Raw genomic sequence first — 12046 nt, 5'->3', positions numbered from 1 at the left:
CCTTCTTAGATATAACCACAACACCATGGGATATCGACTTTACAATCCTATCAACAAGAAAGTCATTTTAAGTCGCGATGTTATTTTTGAAGAAAATGAATCCTAGAAGTGGGACCATGCTGAATCTTCCAAAGATGCATAATTGACGCTTGGAGGGGAAGAACCCACATAGACAAGAGAAGTGACTATCGAGTCACAAGTTCCCAAATTGTAGACATCTCCACATGGTTTCCATTCACCACAGAGGAATAGAGCTCCATCACCAATTGAGCATGAAATCTTAGACATGAGGCCTAGAGGAATTCGTACGCTAGCTGATCTGTATGAAAATATAAAACCTATGGAAGCGTATGTTACGATATGTACTTTCTTTTGTTGACTAGCGACCCAGTTAGCTTTAAGTAAGCCAACAAAGATGAAAAATAAAGAAAAGCGATGGATAAAGAGAATCAATCCATCGAGAAGAATAAGGCTTGGGAGCTGACAAATCTCTCGAAGGGCCACATGACTATTGGTATGAAATAGGTCTATAAGACCAAGAAGAATGCTCAAGAAGAAGTCTAGAGATACAAAGCAAGACTTGTCGTCAAGGGCTATAGGTAGAAAGAAGGGATTTATTATAGAGAAATGTTTGCCCCAATTTCTAAGCTTAAGACTATCAGATTATTGATTACACTCTCTACACAAAATGGATGGGAGATTTACCAACTGAAAGTAAAATCAGAATTTCTGAACGGTGTTCTGGAAGAAGAGATCTATATCTATCAGCCACCTGGATATGTGAAGAAGGTCAAAGAAGATAGAGTGTACAAGATGTAGAAAGAACTTTATGGCTTGAAGCAGACACCTTGTGCATGGAATATGAGGATTGATGACTATTTCCGAAAGAGTGGATTTGAGAAGTATCCCTACAAGCATGCAATTTACATAAAGATGGAGATAGACAGAAGCATGTTGATTTCCTGCCTATATGTTGATGATCTAATCTTCACCGGCAACAATTCAGAGATGTTTGTCATTTTCAAGAGGAGCATAGTCAAAGAATTCAAAATGACGGATATTGGCCAAATGGCTCATTTCGTTGGCATAGAAGTCGTGCAAAGTGAGAAGGGAACCTTCATCTCCTAGAGCCACTATGCAAAAGAAATACTAAAGAAGTTTGGGATGGACAACTGCAACCCTGTGACAACTCCAGTTAAAATGGGATTGGAGTTGAGAAAGAATGAGTAAGGCGATGTTGACTCCACATATTTCAAAAGTATGATTGGAAGCTTGAGGTATTTAATGTACACCAGACCAGACATACTCTATGGAGTTAGACTTGTCAGCAGGTACATGAAGACTCTTGAGCAGTCTCATCTGAATGCAGCAAAGAGAATACTCTACTATGTCAAGGGTACCATCACTAATGGTATGTTCTATTCATGAAGAGGTGATTGCAAACTTATTGGTTATTCAGATAGCGATTAAGGAAGGGAACTTGATGAAAAGAAAAGCATGACTGAATTCATATTCTTCATGGGAGATACAACGTTTACATGGTCCTCAAAGAAACAACCCATTGTAACACTGTCATCATGTGAAGCTGAGTATGTTGCTGCCAGCTTAGCTGTTTGTCATGGTATATGGATGCGGAATAAATTGAAGTATTTGGGATTTCTCCAAGATTACCCCATAAAAGTCTACATCGACAACTGATAAGCGATTGCACTTAAAAAGAATCCTGTTTTCCATAAAAGAAGCAAACATATTGATACTCGGTATCATTTTTCCGTGGAAGTATGTCAAGAAGAAAGAAGTGGAAATGATGTCTTGTAGAACATATGATCATATTGCTTAAATTTTCACGAAGCCACTCAGACATGATAATTTTTTAATATTGAAGACAATGCTCGGAATGATAAAGCCAGAAGTGTCATGTTTAAGGGAGGATGTTGAATATTAAACTTGATGAGGCTGTGTTCTGCCAGCACTGTAGCAGATTCCATTCTTTGGGAGAGTTTGGTGAGATGAAGAAGAATTCAAAGAAGTAGGTGGACACATTTCAAAATTTGCAGCCACCTCCACCAACCTGTTGAATATTAAACTTGGTCAGCAGCCACCGCCACCAACTCCAGCCAATTTTGTTGAAATTAATTGTCACCTACAATCCCATCCATTGCTATATATATGAAGATGTGTTTGTGTGTAATATATGTGGTATAGATGAGAGAGAGTAAGCAGTGAGAGAAATTCTATATTTTTTGAGTTCTCTATATTTTTTAGATTATTATTGAAATCAAATGGTATTTTGTGTGAAATTGAGTGTTTCCTCATTGAGTTCAATCACAACCAGTGATTAAGTGAGTCCCCTCCACCCATTATGGTTCACCCTTATTTTATTTAATTTCAATTAATAAATTATTTATTTATTTATTTATTTAATTGATTAATTCTATTTTAAGTTTAAAAAATAAATAAGAAAATGTCCTTTAATCGCAAAAAAATGTTATGAAAAAAAATTGGAAACAACCAAAAAATAGTTATTTTTTTTATTCAAAAGCCAATTTCTTAATTTATTTTATTTATTATTTATTTTTTTTTCTTTGATTTTCTTTCTTTAATTCAAAAAAAAAAAATTCTTTAGGTTTCTACTTAGTTTATGGTATACATTTTTAAAGAACCATTCCTAAGATTTAGGCCTTTATTTTGGTGTTTTTTTTTTTGTTCCTTTTTAGATAATTTTATTAAATTGTCGTGTATTTTCTTTCCTTTTAGTCTTCATGAATTGTTAAAAAAAATGATAGAAATTTTTTGAAAGATATTAAAAATTTCCAAAGTGGTTTCTAACATGGTATTTGAAAATTTTTTAGAGGTATTTGGACCTTATTTGTATCTAAATTTGAGTATGAGAGTCAAAAATCACAAGAAACATGAACCTTAGGGGCACCTAGTGTCTTGTTTTGCATGCAACTCCCTATTTGTAGATGTGAGATGTTCAAATTGGGCTTGAATGTAGTTGACTCATGTGGATAAACACTCCTATTTGATTTGTTTAGAGATGTTCATGTTAGTTCAAATTGTGTATATTGCCTCAATGATATATGATATCATTCTGTGTGATATGATTGAAATAATTATAATCCTTGAAATTTTTATCTAAATTTTGAATGGATTGGATGAACAGAATTTGAAAATCAAGAACATTAATTAATGAATTCGACAATGGAGCCCCTAAAGCGGCATGTTATTGTCCTTTGTGTGGTTTATGAGGCGAGGGAAGCCTTACAACTGTAATAGGGTACCCATTGATTGTAAGGCGAAACAATATTTAAAGACATGGTAAATAAATCTATTAAACACTTCTATTTAGACATGAGACCATGTTCATTTATATATTGTAACATGGAAGTGTTTGTATGTAAGTTCAAGAGAAGTTGTCAATATACGCTAGTATGCTTTAAGATTAACCATAATAGCACGTGTTTCAAAATTTATTTAGAGACTTGGAATGGAATAATCTTGATCAAAATCATGAACATTAATTAATGAATTCAACGATAGTTCCCCGAAGTGTGTTATTTGTAACGACTTGCTTATATAACCATTTTTTCCATGATAAATAAAACTGATATAATAAATCTAGCAGATCATAATCATCCTGAACCCGTGGGTATTAGGAATACATCAAAAATGCAACACAGAAGCCTAAGCAGTGGGAGACATAAAATCACATACATCTCATACCATTTAACACAATACAAGAGTTTACTACATCCATTATATATATATATATATCCCAAAACAATCAAAACCAGCCCTAGAGTCATTACCCAAAAATACATGTGACCCTGAAAGACTTACCCTTCATATAGCGTTAAACGACTGAACTCTAATGTTGTGGAGCTTTATCCACTCTCCTACCTGGAGCTCTTGAAATGTTCATATAATTTTGGGGTGAGACACCTCTCAGTAAGGAAAATAAACTAATACCAGTATGTGGCAACATGAGTATTTCTGTGTTATACATAAACTATACATTAAATATTTAGTGAAACTGTCTGTATCATATCTGGGAAAACATATATAATCATAACATGACAGAACATACTGGATTTCCATAAACATAACTCATCTCATATGATAATAATACAAAAACAACCCTAGAAGGTTAGCTGGCTAGTGTCATGTCTTACCCCCACATGACTAGATTGTGTGGCCCGAACGCAGGACCTAACAATGGCTGGCCGACCACTACCAAGTCAAAGTAAATGTCTGTAAGTACGATGGGTCTGCCAGACCTGGTTCGTACACTAGGGGTGCCAACACTACAATAAACCACATCGACTATCCATCCTCATGTCGTCCTGTACGACAGTGACAACACTAACATCATGATGATCATGATCACATAACTATGATATCGTACACGTGTAAGCCTAAACCAAGTCAACCAGTTCTGATAACATATAACATATTTCAAACAGTAATACATGGCTATTTCATAATAATAATTGTCAAGTTAATATCATCATATCATTTTGCATATATAACGTGAAAATCATCGACCCGCAGGCCGACATTTTATATTTTAGCATTCACGGCCCATACGCCGTATTACATATTAGATTAAATTCTCAGCCCATACGTAAAGCTCGGCCTGTATGCCGGTATATCACATAAACCCTGGGCCCGTACGCCGGTATATCATATCAAAACTCTCAGCCTGTACGCCGGTATATCATAATAAAACTCTCGGCCCGTACGCCAATTTATCATAATAAACTTTGTATCATTTATCATTTTCCCAAAAAAAAGTAATTCATAATAAATTATACTCATGCCACACAAAATTGGTATTACACATATTTAAAACATATCATCGTTTACAACAGTATTTCCCAAACATAATGCTAATATATATTTATTTTCCAGAAATTAAATGTTGTAAGATTATACATATATTTTCATGAAAACAACTAGCTTAGTTTATCCTCTTACCTGATTCCTGAAAAGCCCATACAACAACTAGTATTGCACCTGCAGGATTCCCCATTTAACACCCTGAAAATAACATTTCCCAGAGCATAAATTCAGTATTTCTACGTGTACTACGTTTTCTACAACTGTAGGGAGGCCAAATACTGAATAAAAGCCTTACGCTGAATTTGGGATGGAAATCAAACTAGCCCCACCAACGATCCACTCCAACAGATTCGAAGAGAATTCTCATAGGAATGTCGTGGTGGCCTCAAATCGTCGAACCGGCGAAAATTTGGCCCAAAAACTTAGAGAGAAGGGGTGGAAACCGAAGAGGAGAGAGAGAGAGGAGGGTTTCTGCACGAAAAATCTGCTAAAAAATCGCATTTAGGGCTATTTATACACTGGCCTTCGTCGATGAGCCACGTCACCTCATCAACGAGGTCATGAAGGAAGTTCATCGACGAAATTCATAGATGGGAAAATAGTCTCTCGGTATCTTCTCGTCGACGAAGTGCACCCTCATCGAAATTCAGAGATGGGACAAAACTACATGGAGATTGTGGTTATCTCAGGTTGGTTTTTGGGATCAAGTATTGGTGACGGTTAGCATGGTTGATGTTAAACCTGTCACCGGTACACCGTTAGTGAATCTAATTAAACATTCCATCGCTCAGTAATCAAGGATAGACGAGTATATTCGGGTCGTGTCAAAGAATTCTTACGCCAGTACAGTTGCGCACATCAGCGATCAACAGAGGGTTCTGTCAGTTGCGAGGTTCGAAAATGGAGGCTACATAGGGGACTTGAAAGATAGGAGGCTTGCAATGTGGTACGTTGTGGGAAGACCTAATTTTTGGAAGTCCAATGTACAGTCTTAGAGTGCGCAGGTTACAACTGGATCAGAGTTCTTGGTAAAGGTTGAGCTTGCCAAAGTAATATTGTGGTTCGAAAGATCGATCAAGGAGCTAGGTGTTCAACTAGGTGAAGTTCCTATTACCATGGTCAAGTTCAAGCGTGGCTTGGACTTGGTTTATGTCTCCAAGTGTTACAGGGGATGCGGGTCCCAATCTAAAGGCTTGGGTGGAGCAACAATTATGCTTTCAAATTTTCAAGGTGGTGAATTTTTGCCAAGGTGGAGATTTTTGGGGATGTGGCTCATATTCAAAGCAGATCACATGTATTGAAGATACCTACGTGAAATGAGGGAGAATTGCAGGAGAAGAAGTTTTAGGCAGTTCGTAGGAGGACCTTTGCTTAGTACAAAATCGTCAATGGTTTGGCTAAATCATCAGCACAAATTATGTATTTTGAATTCAGGGGTTTGTAGATTGAGCTTATCTAGAGGATTTTCATCTAGGTATTGCTAAAGATGTAGTTTAGATATACTAGAACACTTCTGTATGCATTATATTGTGATATAAATATCATTATGTAACCCTTGATGGGATTATTATAATCTTCAAACTAGCTTCAAAGATTGTAGCTTTGACATTGATCATAGTGACACTAAGGTTGCTCCTTCCGTGGACATAGGCTATTGCTGAACCACATAAATCTTATGTGTTAGCTGTGTTTTTTATTCTTCTTATTATTGTTTGATTGCTTCTTGGGTATATTTCATCATTGAGTGATTGCATTAGTGCTTGTTGATTCATTCATGTGTGATCGTGTGCTTCCACTATGCATCCGGTGACAAACTAGAATCAACAAGTCAGGATGGAATAATTTCATGTGCTCACTCCTATAGATCCGCTAGAATGATTAACACTATTTGAAGAAGAAAATTCTTTAATTAACTTTCCTATACCCAAATGCTACATGTCATGCATCTAATTTCTCATACTTCATCATGTTCTCAATAAATATTACTTATTCCATTGTGTAAAGATACAAGATACGCTAATAAGTTCCTAGGTTCGATTCCTCACCAACGCATCCTGCCTCACCAATGTGTAAAGATACTAGATACCTAGGCATTCTTGGTGGTGAGCCTCTGTTGACATGACTGTAAAAACATCTTAAAGATTAACTCCTAAGTATAAGAGTGTAATAACCCCAAAAAGGGCTATACAAGATTAGTGGGGTGGTTTCCAAAAAAATAAAAAATAAAATAAAATAAATAATTACTAAATTAATCGGATTTAAAAAAATAATTAAAACTTATTTTTAATTTTTATTAATAAAATATATTACTAATAATAATAATAATAATAATAATAATAATAATATTATTATTTTTATTATTATTAGGAGAGAGAGAGAACCTAAGGGGCTCTCTCTCTGCGCATGTTTGAAGAAGAAAGGAAATCCTGAAGCTTCTTTAAGCTTCAAGATGAGATGATATAATAATAATAATAATAATAATAATAATAATAATAATAATAATAATAATAATAATAATAGCAGAGAGAGAGCCCCTTAGGTTCTCTCTCTCTCCTCTCATTCTCTCTCCCTCTCTCCTTGATTTCATGACGGATTTTCGCCCGATCGAAAATTGGAAGATACCGCTAGACTCCATTCTCCGCTGCTATCATTTCTACCGGAGCGGATCGGTGGTAGGAGCGGGCGTAGACGTATCTCTTGAGATAAGACAATTTTCTCTTTTTCTTTAATTTCTTGCAAATTATAAGCTTGATTGATGAATGGACACCACCACGAGAATCTAAAGATGATTCTCTACAAGTCTAGCTGGACGAAATTCTCGTAGGGTCGTCGTGGGCAAAACCCTAAATTTGGGGTACAAGAGTTATTAAGAGGCTTCTTTTAATTAATTAGAGTAAATTTAGAAATGCTAAAATGTTGAGCATCTGGAATTGAAGTAAAAGTTTTGGAATTTAGGGTCCGAGTGAGCACCGCGGGTGCAATTTTGGGACCTACAGGAAAAATTTAGAAAATTAAGTGGTGACATTAAATAATAGTTTAAATGATAATTTGGGGTATATGGAGCTTAGGGAAGGTTAGTTAAGTATTGTTTTGGGGGAAATGAGTTAATTAATTTAGGGAAAATGTGAATTTCAGGATTTGAGTTTCGAGCGCCAAGGGCGTAGAATCTGGGTCCTAACGAGACTCTCAGTAAGTCAGGTAAGGGGAATAAATTATAGTAGTGATTTAGAATTACTATTTGAATTAATATGTGAAAATGAGCATGTGATATTTTGTCTGAAAATTATTATGATATAAATATCAGATAAATTGTGTGGCATTTGGGTAATTTTAAATTGTGATATTTTGGAGTGTAAAATATAACGATGAGTAATTTCTGAGAAAATATTGAAATGAGAATTATTGATGTGATTAGTGAAAAATAATGAAATATGGTATTTATATGTGAGTGGAAATGTTTTGCCTGAAAAATGAGATTTCGTGAATTAGTGATATTGGAAAATAATGAAATGTAGTATTTATTTGTGAGTGGAAATTATTTGCATGAGAAATGAGTTTGTACAAATTATTGATATGATTATTTTGGTAAAATGTGAAAAATACATGAAATATAATATATGTTATTACGAGATGATGAAATGTGCACGTAAAATGATGAGAATATTTATATTGAACTGAATTGCGATATATTGGAATATGATTGATGAAACGTGTTGACCTTATTGGTCACGCCCGGTTTTGATTTTGACAAATATTCATTGTATCTAATGAGTGTTTGAGGTTTTGTGTAGGAACTAAAATTGTCAAGATTGAAATGTGCACAAAGAGCAACTCAAGCTGAAGACCCATTTTATGATTGTATTGTATTTAATTCATATGCAAATGGTCTATAATAGTAAATAGGTCTTTGGTTTGTAATAAGATCACACACATCACATGCATGATAATACGTAAGCTTAAACCAACCATAATGAAAAATGACCTTAGAAAGACCTTATGGTTTAGGTCGACCGACACCGGACTTGTTCGGTGTCTTTTAATTGGGCATAAATGACCCTAGGAAACACATCATTGCACTTATGATTGTTAGGCACTTCAATAAGGTTTGTGTGGTTCAAGACAACACCGAAATGCACACATTGTGCACTTTCGGTCGACCGGCCAAGGTAGTTCATTCTACCCTGGTCGATCGAAACAGGCCTAGGTCAACAGTTGACCAAGGCCCTAGTTGACCGAACCAGTGTAGTTCAAAACCCCCGGTCAGCCAAAACCCCCTGTGGTCAACAAATTGACTTTCTGGTCTACCGAGCCAAAAATAAATACCAACTACCTAGTCGAGCGAGGGTCCTCGGGAAAAATTCCAACGGTCTTGTCGATCGACCCAGTCAGTTCAAAATGGCCCGGTCGACCGAACCTCAGTAAAGTGGAAAATCGCCCACTTTTGGTCGACCTAGTCTTCAGTTTAAAAACCTCCTGGTCGACCGAATCATATGAACTCTGGTCGACCGAAACTGTTCTGGTTGACCGGACCTCTCGGGTTGCCCTGATTTTTACCGCGGTTAAACATTTTTTAAATAGGGTTAAAATATTTGAAATGTCATTAGACTTTCCTAATAATACCCAATAGGTCCCTAACGTTCATAACTTGTCCCATGTCTATATATATGTGATCATTTGTGCAAATTAGTGAGAGATTAACAGATTTGATTTGGGTGAAATTCTCTAAAAATTCCAAAACCCATAATACTCATCTTTGAGCCTCCAACACTTATTCTTACCAAATCTTACTTCTCAAATACTTGTGTAAGTGTGATTTAAGTGTGGCTGTTCACTAGGTTTGCTCTCCCTACTCCATTTGCTTGATATTATTTCTATTGAGAGCAAAACCTTAAGGACTCTTAGAGGACTTTGTTAATAAGTCTATCCTAAGGAGACCTTGTTAGATCTTCTAAGATTGCACCTTTATTGCAATATCTTGAGAAGATTGTATTTGTATTTGTTTTTGTTTGCAAAATATTTTTAAAATCATTTTCAAATATCTAGTGTGCTTTATATTGAAAAATATATTTGAAGAGATATTTTTTTATGAGATAAAAATCTTTGTTGCAATATTCATTGACTTACATATTGTTTGCTGATACAAAGATTAAATATATTTTGCAAACCAAGCATATACATCATTTGTTATTTACAAGCTTAAGACATCCTCCTGATTAAAATATTTGACACTTGACATCTTTGTGTGAACTTATTGGCTGAACATCTTGTGATACAAAGATTGCTTGATTAATACTCTCACGCACTCATTACACTGATAGTAAATACACATGTTTGAGAGTTGAGATATTGGACCACATTGAGCTTACATATTAAATCATATTGTGGTGTATGTGATTGAACGTATTTGAGTACACATCTGCTTTACACGAAAGCACAATCACTGTACTGATATCATTTGATTGCAAAACTGTTATATTCTAGGAACGGGCCTGAAGAGGGAGACTAGCCCTGGAATAGTCCCGAATTGGCTTAGACCCAACTAAGAAAGTTAGGTGCGCCATCCTGTTAAGGCATGTAGGTTGAGGTCAGCCCTGCTAATTGACCTAGTTAAGGTTAAGGTCAGCCTTGTGCTAATTGACCTGGTTGTAATCGGCGCCGCTCCGCCCTTAAGTGAGTTATTAGTAGAATCCTCGGGCTTGCGAGCTAGAGGCGGGGACGTAGACATAGTTGGTCAAACCCCGATAACATATCATGTGTTTGTTTATATTTTCGTATTTTATATTTACCGCACGTGTATGTTATTATGTGGATGATGCGCTTGATTTAAACTTTCGTATATTATATTTATTGACGCATTTGGAACTACATAGAAAGACCCTAGGTTGTAATATTTTGCCAACGTCTAGCTCAACCTAGGAGAAAAGTTTAAAATTCAAATTTACCCCCCCCCCCCCTTGGGAATACTCCAAAGCTAACAATTGGTATCAGAGCCTCGTTGCACTAGAGTTAAACGTTTTTGCCAAAAGATCGCAATGGCTCAAATTGGTGTATCCCCATTCGGAGAGGGACAGTTACCTACTAGTCCTCCATTGTTTTGTGGTGTCAATTACATCACGTGGAAAATTAGAATAAGTGTTTTTATAAAATCAATGAATTGGAGGGCCTGAAAGGTAATTGTAAATGGAATTTGTATGCCTGTAAAAAATGATATTAATTCGATGCATGCAAATTCACATGCCATGGACATGCTATATTGTACTTTAGATACTGATATTCTGCATGAGTTTATGACATGTTGTAGTGCACAGGAGATCTGAGTTGAGCTTGAAAAGAAATACAGAGAGACCCAAGAAAAGGAAACCATCACTCCAGAGATGTTATGTTCAGATGCTTAGCGAGTTGTAAGTGATAGGGATAGCGCATCAATAGAACATGAGGTATATGATTCTCACTCTAACTCGTTTGAGGATTCATGTTTTGAATGCGATGTTGCTACATGTGATGAATCAGCTGTTAAATACCATGATAATTTTGTTGATGATTCATGTGATGATTCTTATGCTGAATGTTGTATTGTGTCTCATGCTGAATCATCTATTGATAATATTGTTAATGATGTATAGGATGATTCCTGTGAAAAACATTGTAGTATATTGTACGATGAATGATCTGAGAATATTTGTGATAGTCCTATTGAACATGCATGCAATGATTCATATGAAAACTATTATGTTAATTCTTATGACGAATCATGTGCTGAATTGAATAATAAAAGCATGCTATCATTTGAAAAACTAGAAAAGACCTTATTGAAAATGAATAAATTTCAAGTTAAGATATCTAAGAAGAAATCATTTTTGAAAAATTGAGAATACGGGGATAGCTATACAATTAAAAGAATTAAAAGATTATCATGATATCCTTGAGAAGAGAAAGAATAAGAAGATATTGAAAATTATCTGCGTAGAAAAGGAAATAGATGATTATTCTGTCATTGCACCCAAAGTAGAATATAAAAGGAATAATCATAATGAACCCTTAAGAGTCAAAAGAAATAAAGCTTTCAAAAACGGTTCATATTATAAGTCCCACAGTCATACGTCATCAAATAAGAATAAAACAAGTAAGCATAATCTATCACATGCTTATAAATTTCGCTTCTCTTGTAAAATGAAAGGGCATATCCGATTTAGAAATGCTA

This window comes from Malania oleifera, chromosome 11 (assembly GCF_029873635.1).
Source record: "Malania oleifera isolate guangnan ecotype guangnan chromosome 11, ASM2987363v1, whole genome shotgun sequence".
Taxonomy (NCBI): Eukaryota; Viridiplantae; Streptophyta; class Magnoliopsida; order Santalales; family Ximeniaceae; genus Malania; species Malania oleifera.
The sequence above is the reverse complement of the archived record's forward strand: the minus strand, read 5'-3'. Positions refer to the sequence as shown.